The sequence below is a fragment of the Schistocerca americana genome, chromosome X (assembly GCF_021461395.2).
Source record: "Schistocerca americana isolate TAMUIC-IGC-003095 chromosome X, iqSchAmer2.1, whole genome shotgun sequence".
In the NCBI taxonomy this organism is placed as follows: Eukaryota; Metazoa; Arthropoda; class Insecta; order Orthoptera; family Acrididae; genus Schistocerca; species Schistocerca americana.
In genome coordinates this window covers 539,223,865-539,242,842 of record NC_060130.1, presented here as the reverse complement: position 1 = coordinate 539,242,842, position 18,978 = coordinate 539,223,865, and the positions used below count along the sequence as shown (strand labels likewise).

At 42.9% G+C, this 18,978-nt stretch overlaps 1 protein-coding gene and 1 pseudogene across 1 annotated transcript in view; both read right to left on the bottom strand.

Moving 5' to 3' along the window:
* The window catches only part of LOC124555563 (carbohydrate sulfotransferase 5-like), a 641,036-nt gene that overhangs the window by 503,360 nt on the left and 118,698 nt on the right, over positions 1-18,978 (bottom strand). The window lies entirely within an intron of this gene.
* Positions 10,983-11,099, bottom strand: LOC124557394 (annotated as a pseudogene).

Genomic DNA, 18,978 nt, shown 5'->3' with positions numbered 1-18,978 from the left:
CGCAACACTAGATTCTGCAAACATTTCATTCATTCGCCCGAATTATATAGTTGTACAACTCATATACCGTTCATACACTGTGCCAGGGTTGGCACTGTGTAAAGAGGTTGGCAGTATTTCTTCCTCCTTGACTCTTGATATCGCTTGTGAGGCAGGTTCTTTGTCAGAGAGACGGAAATGAGGAATGAAGAGTTAGTTACGGATCTGTGACTGGCAGTGCTGGTTGTTGATGCCCTAGCAATGCCAGGGTTGGCACTGTATAAAGAGGTTTCCATCTCCTAGACTCTTGATATCGCTGGTGAGGCAGGTTCTTTATCAGAGAGCGAGAAATGAGGAATGAAGAGTTAGTTACGGATCTGTGACTGGCAGTGCTGGTTGTTGATGCCCTAGCAGTGCAAGCGCGGTCCGGGTGATACTGGAGCTGTGGGTTGCCTGTGTGTGTTGTAGCGGCCACTAGTCCAGCGGATGATAAGAAGGAAGAGTGTGAATGTATACGATGTGGAACTACTCGTGCTCTTCCTATGCTCCATCTTAAAGGTACTGATATTTGTGACAATCTGCGAGGAATAGTAGCACACCTTGTGCTGTGTGAAGTTCTGTCAGCGTTGCTTGCTGTGGGCATTATTTGCTAACTAGTTTTGTAAGTCAAGCTAACTCGTGCCATCTGACTGTTCTGTGACGCGTTTGAAGCTGTACGCTGTCTGTTATTATCTTAACTAGAGACAGAACTGAACTCCTTTGATAATAACATTTGTCATTTCTGCGTGTCAATAAGTCTGTTCCAGGGTACTGTTAATTTTTGAAGTTGCCATGTACTAAAGATCTGTCCTATGTAGGAAGCAGTGAAAAGTGACACAGTTCGCACTTAACCAGGAAAGCTATATCTGGCATATGTTTCAGTATTATGAAAGTTTGGTATAGACCTGTGTTTTACAAAAGGTACTGTGCATCTAAAAGTTCATATGATCATGATATTATCGGACGCTGGAATATCATCCATTGATCGGAAAACGTTTTAAACCTTAACCTTAATCTGGTTTTCAAGTTCTGCGTGTTAACATGTGGTTATAATGATGTTTAATCGTAAGCAATTAGTTTTCCTAGCAGACTGCCATTAAAGATCACTGGCCAGTTTTCTGCTAGTAATACAGTGTGTTACAAAAAGGTACGGCCAAACTTTCAGGAAACATTCCTCACACACAAAGAAAGAAAATATGTTGTGTGGACATGTGTCCGGAAACGCTTACTTTCCATGTTAGAGTTCATTTTATTACTTCTCTTCAAATCACGTTAATCATGGAATGGAAACACACAGCAACAGAGCGTACCAGCGTGACTTCAAACACTTTGTTACAGGAAATGTTCAAAATGTCCTCCGTTAGCGAGGATACATGCACCCACCCTCCGTCGCATGGAATCCCTGATGCACTGATGCAGCCCTGGAGAATGGCGTATTGTATCGCAGCCGTCCACAATACGAGCACGAAGAGTCTCTACATTTGGTACCGGGGTTGCGTAGACAAGGGCTTTCAAATGCCCCCGTAAACGAAAGTCAAGAGGGTTGAGGTCAGGAGAGCGTGGAGGCCATGGAATTGGTTCGCCTCTACCAATCCATCGGTCACCGAATTTGTTGTTGAGAAGCGTACGAACACTTCGACTGAAATGTGAAGGAGCTCCATCGTGCATGAACCACATGTTGTGTCGTACTTGTAAAGGCACATGTTCTAGCAGCACAGGTAGAGTATCCCCTCTGAAATCATGATAACGTGCTCCATTGAGCGTAGGTGAAAGAACATACTGACGAAACTAAAATGAGTTCTAACATGGAAATTAAGCGTTTCCGGACACATGTCCACATAACATCTTTTCTTTATTTGTTCGTGAGGAATGTTTCCTGAAAGTTTGGCCGTACCTTTTTGTAACACCCTGTATAAGGGTAATTGTGTTCTGTGTTAGTACCAAGTTTGTTAGTGTAATTGAATGAACATTTTAGGGAAGCCATGCTAGTGAGAAGTTACTCACTATTTCAAGATTCATACCACTCTGACTAGTGACTATAATCTTGTGCTCAGATTCTCGCATAACCTTATCTGCTTCAGAAATTTAGTTACACCTGCGTGATGCCGTATTACTTACGGGATCTTACAGAAATGTGGCTGTACTGTGATATCGAGTCTGTAAACCTGTCTCATTGAAGTACTCGTGGTTAAGCTATCTGCGTTGGATATTGTATTTAAGCATGCTTATTTATTTCTGGTTTATCCAGACGGTTTGCCTAGTAATGATTTATGTGCATCTTTTTAAACAAGTTGAATTTATTTCTTCTTAATATTAATAAGAGCTAAAAATCCACTCATTATCCTAAAGGTGTAGTTTTACCGGTACAACACAATGAAGTAAACGGCAAAGCGCCGCCACCAGAGCCTCGTAATTAGCACTACTTGGCCTCCTTAAACTATAATTTTACTGAACCATAATTACACGGAATCATTATTAGATTCCAGTTTTACAATTTAGGTCTTTAGGGGTTGCTTTAAATAATGCCAGACGGAGCACGAATGAGTTTTTAAAGAATGTTTTGAACGATCCCCTTCACAATCCACGTGAAATCCAGCCGATTACTTGGTTTCTATTCACTGTGATGCCGTGTGAACTCTACACAGAAGCAGGGCGCAAAAGTAAAATCATTATTATCAACGTACATTTAAGCATCGAAACGTACGTGCGCATAGTCACCATTACTGTGTTATCTGAATTCAACTGCGGCAAGAGAAAGAACTGCGGCAAAAACGAAAGAGAAGTAAGCTGTAATACAATGCAGTCCCTCGAGTTGCGCGTGAAAAAGAGCAGCGTTCCATTGTGAAATGTTTCCTACGTCACTATTACTCTTTTAAATATAACTGGTATCTGGCGAAGAGGCCATACAGCCAGTTCATTAATTTTTGTGTCCACATTGTCCTCATACGTATTCCTGGAAGATTGTTGGAAATATACATGAATCATTTACCTTCAACACGCACGCACGCACACACACACACACACACACACACACACACACACACACAAGCGCGCGCGCGTGCTCACACACACACACACTCTTCCGAGAAGATATTTAGTAACTACATTTAGAACGCACCTCATGCCCAGGAGGGAACTCCAACTGACGACCTCCGCTTTGTAAACCACCGACCGCCGCGACTAGGGAATTATAAAGACCTGGCGACATAGAGAATCGATATGAAATACAACCGGTATATGGTTGTATTACCCGTTCTCCCAAACTTCCAAAAACGGTTCCTCACACTCCGTGAACGTCGAATAAGGAAAGAAAGAGTTCAGTACCTCATAGACATCTGGTTTGTTAGGAAAGAATATTCTCTCGCTATGGTAAGGACTGGGGAAGAAAATATGTGACCGCGTCGGAAGAGCCATCTCAGTATTCCCCCGAGGCGGTTTAGAGAAACAATCGAGAATCTAAATCAGAAAAGTCGTAATCGCCTTGTCACGCGAACTGCCCTCACGAGAAAAACCTATATCGCGCACTGCCCGTCTGAAGAGAGCAAAGTGCTAATCTAAATCGTTCTGTGTCTCATTACACTTTGCGGAAAAGCTAAAAGAAGTAAACCCATGCCCTGCTCCTCAGATGCAAGAAACTTCGGTGAACTGATCGTTACTGAGAGCGGTTCTCATACTACTCTACTAGATTACTCCTAGTTTCGTCCAGCTTCAACTAAAACTCAATAGTATACAACCTCCAATGCAAGTTTTAATCATATTGCGCCAAAGATCACAGAGAAGCTCGCAAAATATGAATCTAACTTATAGAACGTCCATGCAAATATACACCCTTAAACGTTTATTTTTTCCAGAATCGATATTTTGATTTTAGTTGAAGGGACAACCAGAAGCAGCTATTTACAAATCAACCGGAAGCTAATCTAAATTAATGACTGTAATTAAGTCAGCTTGTCAACATAAGAGTCTTTCTTTCAGATTACATTGCACGATTAATGATGTGCTCTTTCAACTACATCTACATCCCTGCTTTGGACATGGATAATATAACACATACAAATGATGGCTGTAACAATGTTTGTGAGATATCAGGTTGTAATAACCTGTGGGAAAATATCGAAGTAGAAGTAAAATTCCTAGTATTCAACGGAACGAAACCTGAAGACTTGAGGCACTTATCTTGCTGACAGCAGTAGTCAAATAATACTTCGTCTCTGTACTACAAAGAGTACCATTCTAGAACATATTTACCTTTAAATTAGCAACAGAATGACGACAATGAAAATTTGTGCCGGACCGGGATTCCAACCCGGATTCCCCGCTTACCGCGAGCGGTCGCCTTACCTTTTTTTGTGCTACTCTCATTTTGTTCGTTATTGTTCGCTGCATTGGTTCGGGGTGGACGTCGCATGACTCCTGTTCAAGTTCATGGTTGATCCATTTACTCCTTGTTTTTATGACAGAGGGCAGTTAATCCTCTGACCGAACACGCTGAGCTACCGTGCCGGCTCATTTGGTTATCCGTACACGAGTCATGGCCAGACCCAATCTTCGATATGTCGTCAACCATGCGTGTACAACCTGTACTAGTACATCCATTATGTATATTTCCGTGCAGGTGAAAGTCGCTTGTCCGGTGTCGGCAGATAAATACGATAGTTCAATGTCTAAGTTTTTCTGTATTACGATGCAAAGTTCCTTTGGACATGCATGTTGCACCTTTCTTATGTCCTACTACAGTTTCGTCCGTACAGTGTTAATTTGTGAATCTCGAAGGTGCCTTAACCTATGGACGTGAATATGAATGTTATTACCATAAAGGTACAAATTTTCATTGTCGTCGTTCCATTCTACAGCTGATGGTTGTCCATATTCGCAATTGCGAATACAATTAATATATTTCATAACGGCTGTAGTCGCCGCAGTGCATGTTCCTTTGGACATGTATTTACGTCCAAAGGAACCTCGCATCGTAATTCAGAATAACACAGCCACTGCACTATCGTAAAAGAAAGGTACCGTTTGACGCCCTTTCAACGAAGAGGACATTAGAAATGGAGGTGTGAATCAGTGGCAATATGTGATATACGTGACAGAACAGTACGAGGCTATTTAGTGTGTCTGGAACAGTGCAAGTAGGCGGAGGCCTTGGGGACAATGGCTTGGTCTCTGCGTTACATGCGTTTAACACACAGCATTCAAGAACGTATGAGCACGTCTGGATGACATCACGTGTAGCTGGAATACTCGCACGTTATAGACAGGCATTAGTGAACACGTTGTGGAGCAAGTGCTGAAGGCCTTGGCGGTATTTCACAGCTGAGGGTAACATTCCGCGAGGGAGCAAACATTTAAAGGCAGTACTGTCAAGATCTATCACCCAGTGCCAGGGTCGTTACATTGCCCTGAGTGTTCGTGACATGTCACCATTATAAAATCTGACCTGGTTAGGGAATTGTCTGCCGCGTCCGAGACACACCTTCATGATACCGGAACATACAGAACTATGTTAATGTTAAACTATAAAGGCCGTCCATGGCGGGCGGGGTGAGGTGCTGGTGGTGGGGTGGGAGGTAAATTGCGTTTCCTTGTGAGTGTGAACAGACAGAAATGTTCTCTAGCTTAGCGTCGGATCGTATTATCTAAGCTGCACAATATTTTCGAGAGGGACATGGTCGTCATCTGCAGGTGTGACTTTGCCCAGTTGTTTCGGTAGCCGAGCCACAAGCAGCTACCGTCCCACATCAAGATGACGAGCAGCTGTCCCGTGGAACTATCGTGCAGTTTAGCTAATGCAATTCCACGCTACGTCCGAGAAGCTTTCAAGGAGTTACTTCGTCGGGAAAGCCTCAATCAGTATGAACGGACTTTGGAAGCAGAGGATATAAAGCACATCAGTTAATTCAGTTTATTCGCGGCATTCAGTTAAGGGATAACGACGCAAAAATGAAACATGACGACGATAATTTCCATATTCGGCGAAATTTAGAAATACGATCACAATTGTCTTGCTAGGAGTGTAACAGAAAGAATAACTGAGCGCACGGCTGAGAGTGTGTAGTATTCGCCGTTACATCAACTGGAATGCATATGGTGTGAATTTGGCACGTTGATGTATCTTTTCTGCAATTCAAACGTCCCCTCCTAGGTATTAAGATAATTAGAGAAATCACTCAAATATATGGAAAAAGTTAGCTCACAGAATAAATGTAAACACGTGGACGCCTTATAGTACCAACGAGACGCAGATGGCAGTACATTGGGTTTTCAGGAACGACAACTTGAGGACACTCAAATTTTATGATCTGTGGCGGCAATTTGTTAACAGACAGAAATTTCCGCTATAAACAGGGAGTACAGTTGCCACACTCCATATTAATGGTCACCAGTGGGAGCTCCGTGATAACACAGGCCCAAGCCTATCTTAATCTGAAGACTTCACAATGGGAAATCCGTCTGATCTCCATACAAAGAAGATGCTACGTTCATAAAATTCGTTATCAAGCGGATGTTGAATTCCTGGATCTATACAATGAAACCGGCCAGAGAAGACAAGGAATATCGGGATTCGCTCAACAGCTGGTGTCGTAGTCGTCAATAACATGAAGAAAGAAACTCCCATGTAAACACCTCCTCCGCCGCAGTATGACAAAATATTATGACCCCCTGTTTAATAACGTCTATCTCTGAAACGCAGTTCTGCAGCGATTCTGCGTGGCATGAATTCGTTGAGACCTACGAAGGTTTCCGTAGTTAGGTGGCACCAGATGTCAACGCAAAGGTTACACAATTCCCGTAAGAGGCACATGGTTTGTGGGCGCGAAGCTGACGCCCGATGCCTTCAAAGATGTGTTCCATCTGGTTCTTATCAGGCGAATCTGGTGGTTAAACATGAACGTGAGTTCCCAATCATGCTCTTTAAATCATTGTGTAACTATTTTGGTCTTGTGACACGGACAGTTATTTCATTTGACGACGCAATGGCCATTGGGGAAGCATGAGAGGGTGCAGATTGCCCGCAATAATGTTCAAGTAGTCCGCAGCAGTCACAGTGCCTTCGATTACCGCCACAGATCCCATAGCAGCCCACCAGAATGTCCCCCATAGCATAATACTGTCTCCGTCGGCCTGTGTTCGCGGCGCGGTGCATGTTCCGAGCAGTTGTGGTCTAGATAACGGCGTGTCTGGACACGTCGATAGCGCGGTGAAACGAGAAACGTGATTCACCCGACACGGCGATACGTTTCCTTTGATACACGAGTCAATCTCGATGGTCCCGTCCCCAATCCGATCATACTTGATATTGTCGTTGAGTCAACATGGGAACACGAAGGAGTCATCTGTTTCGGATCCCCATGTTTAACAATGAGCGCTGAATGGGGTGCTTCGAAACACTTTTGCCTGCATCAGTATTGTAGTATGTCATTAAATCTTCCACGGATCGCCGCCTATTCTGCTTTATAGAGCGGGCAGGCGTCCGACCTCCACGTTCTGTGATAGTGAGAACGTTCAACATCCTGTCAACTACTTGCGGTATCACGGTCCTTCAACCACTTTCAAATGGCTCTGAGCACTATGGGACTCAACTGCTGAGGTCATTAGTCCCCTAGAACTTAGAACTAGTTAAACCTAACTAACCTAAGGACATCACACACATCCATGCCCGAGGCAGGATTCGAACCTGCGACCGTAGCGGTCTCGCGGTTCCAGACTGCAGCGCCAGAACCGCGCGGCCACTTCGGCCGGCCTTCAACCACTTTCCATTCATGCTCACGACAGTAGCACGGGAACACACGAACGTCTTCGCCATTTTCGAGATGCTCGTTCGCAGACGCCGAGTCACAATCTGCGCTTTGTCAGAGTCGCTTGTATCAGTGAATTTCCAAACTTGCGGATTGTACCGTCGCTATAATGATTCTCCACTCATCTCTGCTCTATTCATATACTTTCCTCAGCACGTTAAGTACCCGCAAAGCTACCAGGCGGCATTTAGTCCGCGGAAGCTGTGGTCGTACTGTTTCCACTTATCAGTGTATCTTATTAATATTCTTTATTCACAAAACTAGTTTCGCTTGTCACCACTCTTTATCAAGTGTAATATCCAGAGAGCAGTTCAAGCAGAGAACACGCACACTTGAAACGACCAGTCACGAAAGTGTGATAAGATTGCAGGTGGTGAGGCGGTGATTACCTGGGAGTTTCCTGCTTAACTACGATGGGAATATTTCCCATCCGGCAGAGTGATAAGTATTTTAACTGGCAAGCAGCAGTAAAGAGGAACGGGATTAATTCATCTTTAAAGCTGAAGACAGAAGGTCCCTGGAGCGACTAGTTGACTCCTGAATAGACAAGATACCTGCTTAAAGGTACCTGTTGCTGCAGATGAGTAGCCATCGCTGTTTGCGGTGTGTTCGGTGTTGTGCTCTTCAGTTAGAAAACGTATCTCGTTCTAGTATATTCTGTGCAACCCTCTTCATCTACGAATAACTACTGCAACGTATATCCATTTGAGCCTATTTACTGTATTCATCCCTTGTTCTCCCTCTAAAATCCCCCCCCCCCCTTGATCCACACACACACACACACACACACACACACACACACACACACACACACACACACACTCACTTCCCTCCAGTACCAAACTGACGATTCCTTGACGCCTCAGAATGTGTCCGGTCAACCAAGCTCTCCTTTCAGTGCAGTTATGCCATAAAGTTCTTTTCTCCCCAGTTCTGTTCATCACCTCCCAATTATTTATTCGTTCTCTGCCCACCTAATTTTCAACGTTTTTCTCTAGCACCAAGGTCAAAAAGCTCCTATTTTCCTCTTGTCTGAACTGCTTATCGTCCACGTTTCAGCTCCATACAAGGCTACACTCCAGACAAACTCAGAAAAGTCCTCCTACCATTTAAATTTGTATCTGATGTTAAAACAATTCCTCTTTCTCTGAAATGCTTTTCTTGCCATAGCCGGGCTGTATTTTATATCCTCTCTACTTCGCCCATCATCAGTTATTTTACTGTTCAAATAGCAAAACTCATTTACTACTTTTAGTGCCTCATTTCCTAACATAATTATCTTTTGATTTAATTCGACTAAATTGCATTATCTTTGTTTAACAATGGTTTATGTACGTCTTAAATTCTCCTTTCAAGGCGCCATTCATCCTGTTCAACTGTACTTCTTAGTCATTCACAGTATTGCCATCAGCATATATCAAAGTTTTCAATTCCTTCCCAAAATTTTTATTTGGTTCGAATAACATCTCAGATAGACTACAACGCCGTTTCACTCCCTTCTTAACCACTGCTTCCCTTTCATGCCCCTCGACTCTTACAGCTGCCGGTTGGTTTCTGTACAAGTTATAACAACCTTTCACTTCCTGTACCTTCAAAAGTCCAAAGAGTATATTCCAATTAACACTGTCCAAAGGTTTCTCTAATCTAGAAGTGCTATAAACGCAGTTTGCTGTCTTCAATCTATCCTCTAAGATAAGTCGTAGAGTCAGTACTGCCACGCGTGTTCCAGCACTTATGCACAACACAAACTGATCTTTCCTGGAGCCGACCTCTACCAGAGTTTCCATTCTTTTATAAAGAATTGGTGTTAGTATTTTGCTACCATTACTTGTTACACTGACAGCTCTTTAATAGTCACACCTACTACGCCTGCTTTCTTTGGAACTGGAATTACTACATTCTTCTTCAAGTCTGAGGGTATTTCACCTGTCTCCAACGTCTTGCACACCAGATGAAAAAGTTTTGTCATGTCTGGTTCTCCGAGAATCTCAGTAATTCTTACGAAATGTCGTCCACTCCAGGGACCTTGTTTAGATACAGATTTTTCAGTGCTCAGTCCATTTATTCTCACAATACAATATGTTCCCTCTCATCTCCATCTACTTCCTCTTTCTTCGTATAGTACTGCTTTCAAGTTCATTTTCCACATATATCTCCTCTATATATTCCTTCCACCTTTCAACTTCCCGTTTCATGCTTAGCATTGGCTTGCCATTTTGTTACGACAATTTATAGACATCATTAATGGCGACACTGTCTGTGTTTATGGAGGAACTGCGTTTATTATAATACAACGTGCTTCACGCAGTGTCTTTGACGATTTGCAACCGTAGAAATCATGAAACGGATTCACATACTGTGAATATATATTGGCATCAACTACTCGTGACAAATGAAAATTTGTGCCGGGCCGGGTCTCGAATCCATATTTCCCGCTTGTCATGAGCAGTCGCTTTGACCACTTCGGCTATCCAAGCTCGCCCCCAATACCGCTCCAAATCTCCATACGTCAAGCAGTCACAATCCAAATTCTCACAAATTCGTGGAACTAAGCATAGCAACCCCTAGAACTTAGAACTACTTAAACCTAACTAACCTAAGGACATCACACACATCCATACCCGAGGCAGGATTCGAACCTGCGACCGCAGCGGTCGCGCGGTTCCAGACAAGCGCCTGGAACCGCTCGGCCACAGCGGCCGGCATAGGAAGACATGTTATATTGTACCGTCATTTTAGCCGCGCCAGGCGTGATCTTATCATTAATGGCGACAGTACCTCTGTTTATGCAGTACTGCAGTTATTGTAATACAGTGTCATTCAGACATGGATGACTGTCTGAAGGGACAGACACTGCCTTTCACGAATTGTAGCTGTGGAAATCTTGAAATAGGTTCACAGCTTGTGAACGTGTATTAGCCTCAGCATCTCAGCCTACCTGATAAAATCACACCTAAACTACGCCGAACACGCAATGAATGCCCAAGGGTATCGACCGGTAGCTGTGTCATCCTCAGCCCGGAGGCGTCACTGGATGCGGATATAGAGGGGCATGTGGTCAGCACACCTCTCTCCCGGCCGTAGGTCAGTTTACGAGACCGGAGCCGCTACTTCCCAGCCAAGTAGCTGCTCTGTTTGCCTCTCAAGGGCTGAGTGCGCCCTGCTTGCCAACAGCACCGGCAGACTGGATGGTCACCTATCCAAGTGCTAGCCCAGCCCGACAGCGCTTAACTTCGGTGATCTGACGGGAACCAGTGTTACCACTGCGGCAAGGCCGTTGGCGATATAATAACACCTAGCAGGGCTAAAATGACTACATAAAATAACATTTGTCTACTTACGTTTAGTTTCACGAATTTGCAGGAATTTGGGTTGTGACTGCGTGACGCATAGAAGTTTGGACCAGCACTGGGAGTGTGCTTGGACAGCCGAAGTGGTTAGGGCTACAACTCCAGACAAGCGGGAAATCAGGGTATGGGCCAACTCTTTCAGGTTACCGTAAACATGACCCAAGATGCTTATTTCAACATTTTCGGAGAAGAAGATTTACTATTCATTCTACATTTTCAAGGTGAGTATTCTGTGGAAGATGACAACAGCATTGTTCTTCAGGACTGGTTGCATACGTTCCTGCTTCCCCATAAAAAATATGTGGGACTATTTTGAACAGCGAGTGAAACGTAACAACCAACAACCCTGAAACTGGGAGATTCTACGGAATCTAATCAACAATGACTAGCTTCACCTCGATGTGGCATGTATTTTCAAGAGGGGGTGCCCCACAGTTCTTACATATTGGAAAAAAAATGTCATATTACCGCCCTGAGCTGCTGGTAAAATACTTTATTTACACAACCAGTTTCAGTCGTCAGACCATCATCAGGTTCGTAAAAGTATTCACAACCTCACGTTCGGCGGAAGGATATGGCATAGCTGAAAAACGACTTGCAGGCTTCTTCTACGCCGAATTGAGGTCATTATCAATTTTACATGCAGTGTTACACGGTATTAGTCATGTCTCTTGAGGATGGCAATTTTTTTTTTGCCCAGTGTGCTTAGCTAATGCCATGTATCCTAGTATTTAATTTCAACGTAACTTACTTCTGAAATGTAGTAAAGTGAATATTCAGTTGGTTGCGCTCTGCAAAGGTAGTGGGCCACGTCAGCTCTAGGATTAGGACGTAAGACAGATTATATTTTTCTCGTGATCATGTCAGTCGCTGACCATAAGCAGTACGGCCAGGCGCAAGACAAGTGAGGCGGGCATTCTCGCTAAATCGTGTCAGAGCATTTAGCGTGGGCGGAAGCGTGCTTGACGTCAGGGCGGCGGAGGCGGTGATGCAAGACGCGGCCAGCGTAGTGTACCGCTACGGCTCGCCGGCCCGCGCCGGTCGTCGACACGCGTGGACCTCCCGCGCCGCTACGCGCATGCGCCACCGGCTTCCGCCAAGCTGTCGTCATCCGCCAGCAGTAAAACGTCTTCTAAACAGACGACAAACATATGTTCAGCAGGTCTGCGCCCTTTGTGAACGTGCCGTTGGAGTTAGTTCGTACCACGAGAGTTTGGCGCGAACAGTAGCACAGTATTGACTGAACTAACGTTCTGACAGTGACCGCGCTACCTCATCGTCACCGATTTCGTCCAAATTTATGGTATAGCAGGGCTTCGCCAGAAATGAAAGTGACAGAAATTAGAGCTCCAGATGGAGAAAAAATAGCATTTTTTGTGCAGGTTTGGCGGGGCACGAGCTATTTATGTTAGCGTGGTTTTCCGCCAGTGGTTGGTGCAGTGGAAAGACTTGAAAATGGTAATCAGAGGGTATTGCGGTCGAGTCACTGTGTGGGAACATTTTCTTTTATTTTCAGCTTTTACGTTACTTACCCTGCCAATAATCCGAAATAATGCACAATATATTGATTTATTAATATTTTCATGAAATGTATCAACATTAAACTCAAAGGAAACATTACAATTGCATACTTCCAGGAAGAGATTGGAAAGTGTTCATGACTACTTCGTATATAAAACTGGAAGGGAAATGAAGACCCATGCTTTTTTATAGGACGTAGGGGAACGATGCGGGAGACCCACACCACCACACTAGGCAAGGTCCTAATGGAGGTGATATGCCGTTGTCTTCCTCCGACCGTAATGGGGATGAATGATGATGATGAAGACGACAACAACATCCAGTCACCTCGGGGTAGGTGAAAATCCCTGACCCCGCCGGGAATCGAATCCGGGAGTCCATGGTCGGAAAGCGAGAACACTATCGCGAGACCACGAGCTGCGCAATATATAAGATTACATTCTTTTATTTTAAAGCTGATGATTTGCAAGTGGTCGGGCGATACTCATCGTAAAAACAGGGGAACCTACCATTCGTGTGCTGCAGCCGAGGACTGCTCGAAGGTCAAAATGAAACGAACGGAATCCGAAGTCCAGTACGCTTTAATTACAATATCGTTTGGGGAAATTATTTGCAGAGCCCCCGTCGACAGTGTAAGTACAGTCTCTTCTTGGAAATTAATTGCAACCCCGAATATTCTTTCGTCTTTCCTTTTCATGCCTGTTATGAAGACACTAATAAAAACAATATACTGCGCATTGTTTCGGTTTATTTGGAATGTAAGTAACGTAAAAATTGGAAAAAAAAGTTCCTGCGTAGGGAGTCGACCCCCACAAGCCTCGGGTAACCATACGCAAGTTTTTGCAAGTGAGCCAACAGTTGCCTGTAAACTAGGCTAACATAAACGGCTCATGCGTCGCCTTATCCGCGCCAAAGATGCTACTTTTTGTTAAATGCTTGGCTACTCCCACTACTGTCACTTTCATTTCCGGCCAGACCCTACATATAACATAAATTTGGACGAAATCGGTGATTACGAGAAGACGCAGTCCCCTTGTGAGTCTGTAATGAGAGCTTCAGCTTGTAAAGGAATGTTTGTTGACACTAAAAATTGTGACAGAATGGAAGATATGTGTCGAGCTCATAGTAGAAGCGATATCTTTGACCTTCGGAATCAATATTATCGACGTCGTGGTCGTAAACCTGGCCACGGCACCTCATGTTGTGTCGAGGAAGGCCATACTTGGTTCACAGCCAAGGAAAACGGTCTTGACATGAGCAGGCAATGGTCAGAGCTCAACTCGCTGGCAACACCTCACCTATGCCGCTGTCGTTTTGGCTATTGCAGCTGTAGGTAGCGTGCCCGAAACGCTGCTTTCAATTAATAAAGTATTCAGTAGCTGGTCGTTCGAACTAGTGTCCGGGATACCTTACAAAATCGCTGTTTTACCAAAAATGTATTCACTAAACAGGGTGAGGCAGCAAATGCACGCCAACCAAAATATATGCAGGTCGTGTACCAATGCTCAAGGTGAACATTTTGAGCACTTAAAATTACAGAAATAATAATAAACACCTGAGCCGCTCCTGCGTTAAATGTCTGCATACATTTGGTACAGGAGGGCAAATGTTTGGGTGACTTCTGACAGCGGGACAGTGGTTTGCTGCGCAGTTATCCTAAACTTAAAAAATTAGTCGCGTACATCACAAAATGTGTTACGTTGTCCCCCTTAAGTTAGTGAAAACCGCACCTAGAAGTGCACTATTGACCCTTAAAATTGCTACACCATACTGGCGGTAAACAGCAAACTGGTGCGGAGTGTACTATATGTGTACTATATGCTTGGATGTGTAACTGATCAAAATTTCAGCGCAACCGCACAAACTAGGTAGGAGTAACGCCATCGACATTGTGTATATAAAGTTCTTCATTCATAAATCGTTTGTGTGTGGGATAATCGTATTGTTCCTTGTTTAAGAAGGAGAGAAGTCTACAAGCACGTGTCGCAATTCATGTGCGACGTTATCATGGATTGTCAACACTGTAGTTTATTGATTCCCTATATTGCTGATTGCGCTGGTGATCATGCAAATATGTAATCTATGGGTTCAGAGTGCCAACGAGGAGGACACATTATTTTGTCGGCTGTCCAGGATCGTTAGTCACGCTACAGTCTTTGACATAAAGCCTTACTACCAGCCGGCCGCTGCTGCAGAGTCGAAGCTTGGATCGCTAAATTACGGGACCAATAAAACTCATCACGCCTCCGAATTCTGAGTCCGGGAATCTGCAAGATTTGGCAATACTGAGGAATCCGAAATTTTCTGCAGGAAGTTTTGTTTTCCATTCGATCTGTTCTAGTGCCGTATCTGCTCGTGGTAAACGTCGCGCACTGTAGACGCAAAGTAGCGAGTTTAACTCCATTCCTTCCTTTAATTTATTGAACCAAACTTCGTTTATCTACCTAAAGTATCAGTCCAATGCAGGCTCAAAAGTAATTTCCTTCACAGCTGTGGCTGGGTGAGCCTGCCTGTGGCAGTGGAGGTGTGCGAATCTGTCTGCTGGTTGCTGTCAACAATGCTCAACTCAGTCGGTGAAACACCTTTCTGTTGTAATCAGAACATACTCAACTGAAGGAGTTATTGATGTACAATGGTTCATAATGTTGCATGCAACACGAAAAGATAACCTGAAATTCATGTTCGACCGCAACTTTATAGGACTGAATTATTTTGATAATAAATGATGGCTCGAGAAACTGGTGAAAATCAGCTTTATAAACGTAGTAGGCATCCATGTTTAACTTCTTAACTGTGTTGTGTACGTAAAGCTGAACAGTACCGAACTCTGTAACAAAATAGCTGGATCCTGGGTGGCAACATGAGTGAAACTGCCATGATCCATGCATGACTTGGTCTCCATACTGTCACTAGCTACGAATTTCTATTCGAAATAACCGTTGACCAAACGAATGCAGTGATTGCCCCCCTATGGCAAGGTGTAAATAGTTCGCCAAAAAGTGGTTGTCTGTCCATAAACTTCCAGTTCTAAATGGTGTCAGCCAACTCGAAGTAGACTTGCACACACATATCCCGTCGTATACAATTATACGTGCTTACCATGCAATCATCATGTACGACGCTCAGCTACGAACGTGCGAGACATGCAGTACCATAGGTCACGTCTGCGTGCAGTAATTTCAACGGCGAGTTGTGCAACTTCCAGTTGGCGAGATGTATCACTCCCGATGATAAAACACTCCTCATAAACATATGCAGCAGCAGCAGGCGGTCAGTACTCGAACACTAAGACCCCAGATGCGACTTGGATAACAACTTTCTCATGGAAATTGGTGATCCCAAAGAGACAGTAACGCCTACGGAGCAGGACATAAAAACGAACATAGGTGCGCAAGGGCAACATGGCTCACAAAAGGAGAAAGAATCCAACACTTTCTCCAATAAGTAAAACAGCCCGACCCAAGAACCAAAACCTGCCACTAGGAAATCTGAAAATACAACAGAAAGATCCTCTCCAAAGAAGGAGAAGAAGCGATTCCCAGCCCATCACGGCAGTGAACAGATGGTTGGACTACGAGAGAAAGCTAAAAGAATTGGAAACAAACAGATCGAGCAAACATCTGATAACAACAACATGAAAACGAGTGCCCCAAACGAAATTCAGCGCAGGGAAAGTTCTTCCACAGTAAGTCCAGCCGCCAAAGTATTTAATGAAAGGAAAAACTTCGTCATTGACCTACGTAGAGCGGATAATTCTTGTGAGAAAATGGCAACAACAAAGGAACCACGCAAAGTAACGTCAACAAAGAAGTACGTAAACGAAACAGACGAGGACGAATAAATGATGGAGATACGTGAATCAATAGGAAAAGCGCCACCAAACCAATAAATACTCCAGATGAGGGGAGGAGGATACCGCTTACCTGTAACAGAGATCAGGAAGAGGAAGACCAAACAGTCTCTACAATGATGTATATTAACAGCACCCAGAAAAACAGGGCATGAACGCACAACAAGCGTATGGAGTTGCCACAGCAAACATCTATAAAGTACCTTTAGCACTACGGTTAAGCAATGTCCAAGACTTTTTTATATTACACAGTTCACATAGCCTACAATGCTATAATTAATACGGAAAACGGAACGGATATGGGAGCGGCCATACTCACAAGAGAACGAATATGAGTGACGTCGCAGAAAAACTGTTTTCGTCCTTTCACATAGTTTTTGTAGGTAAGTTCTCAATAAAATGTAATAATTACTGACAATATACACTAAAGATTACAACTATGCAATTCATTAAGTAAACGAATAATGCATAGTTATGTATCTATCGATTTTTTGCTATGGATACAGTTGGTTCTGTTATGTTCTGAAGCCCAAGACTGCGTGTCAGGCAATATGGAATACTTTAAATTCCTGTGTAAGCACTGAGAACAAAGATTGTAATTGTGACTTCTGCAAATACTTCAATCATCTCTGCTACATGAACAAATAATTGTTTCAGAACTTTGTTTGAAGTTAATAAACATAACACATATGTTACCCGACCAAATTATTTTTGCTTTTAAAAATTAAAATTACGAGGGATCTCAGAATTTAAAACTTTTCCCGGTGGTAAGTTTTTCAAATCTTATTACGAGAAATACAAATACATATCGTCAAATAGTTGAAGTTGATAGCAAAGGTTGTTTAGTGGGTAAGAATGAGTTTAATTTGGAGTTACAACTAGAAAATTAAATGTAATCCCATAATACCCGAACTTACTGTATGCAAAAATCCCAAAAATAAGTCACGTAAGAAGTTCAACTTTCATATGGGAAGTACAGTACAGAAGTTAGATCACAAAGAAGCAGTTCTGCTTTACAGTTTATTTTCATCATCATTTTAATATACTGCAAGTTATTTCTTTTTAAGTCATGTAATTATTAGTTATCTCGTCAAGAAAACCGTATTTTCTCAATACCTTCCTTTTAAACGTTCATCACATATGAATGATGTCCCTTGCTGCAATGCAAGAGAACATTTTAATTTATTTTCTACGAAGAAGAAAAAAATTCATTACCTTTTTAGATTAAAAAATCAGTACTTCATTTAGCTTCAGTTTTAATCAGGATATGGCACTTTTAAATTGTCTCACAAATCGTTGTTTCACTTGTTTATTAATACTGTTTAAAAATGGGACATAAGAAGGTGCTAAAACAATAAGCATTAAAACTACTTAGCTATCAGGAAAAATTACAATGGATAAGCTCGTTGATAAAGGCATAACTGGAGAGCGTAACAACGGGACAGAATGTGTGACGAGGAGGCCTGAAATATATATTTTTAAAAAACTGCCCAAAGTGACTGCTCGCTATGTGGAGGGCCTGGGTTCGATTTCCATGCTGCCAGAGATTTATCCAAAATAAAAATTATGGCAGCAAGAATATATTTCTAGTTTCCAAAGCTGAAGTGTTTCTTGATGGGTCCTGGCAGTGAGCAGAACAGCTTGCTACTGAAAGACGCGGCCGCTGAGGGCCGGAAATATACGCCAATGAGTTTTCTTCTAATTTCTGCATCACCGCTTAGGAGATACAGCATAGTTACGTACTTTATAGTTACTCATATGCACCGACTGCAAACTAAACCTTATAAATGAATAACTGCTGCTGTTATTATAGTTTTTCTCTACAGATTAATTTAAACGAAGAAGCTCATTCGCCAGATGCGTTTCACGTTTTTGGAGCATCTCCAATGTTTATGCTATAAACATTGAGTTAGTAACACATATTTTGATGATTATAGGCTTCAAACAGGTCCTCAAAAACAGACGCCGTCATTGACACTAACCACAAAATAGATGGACATTAATGAAAATGTAGCACTGATTACAAAACGTTAACATCCATAGAGAAATTCCGTAAGCTACAAATAATATAAAGTTTCTAATTTATAAAGTGAAATGCACATAAAGTGCAATGAACGAAAAGGCTTGCTGCGAAGGTATAAATGAAACCAGAAAATGTGAAAAGGATCAGAATATGCTGACAGTAAAGACTTCAATAAGTTTTTCTTAAGCGAAACTGTCGTTCAGGCTATAGTAATCACAAGAACCAGAAGTAACTTCCATCAATAATGATTACAAAAGAATCAGTGCAAATACTTTCAATTTGCAGTACAGTTATAACAGATAGAAACTGAAACAGCAGTTATAGCTTCACCTAACTGTGTGTGGAACACATATTCAACGCAACGTCTTGCAACTGGTGCAGTTTGCTCTTCATTTATTATCCGGTGGTTTCATACTG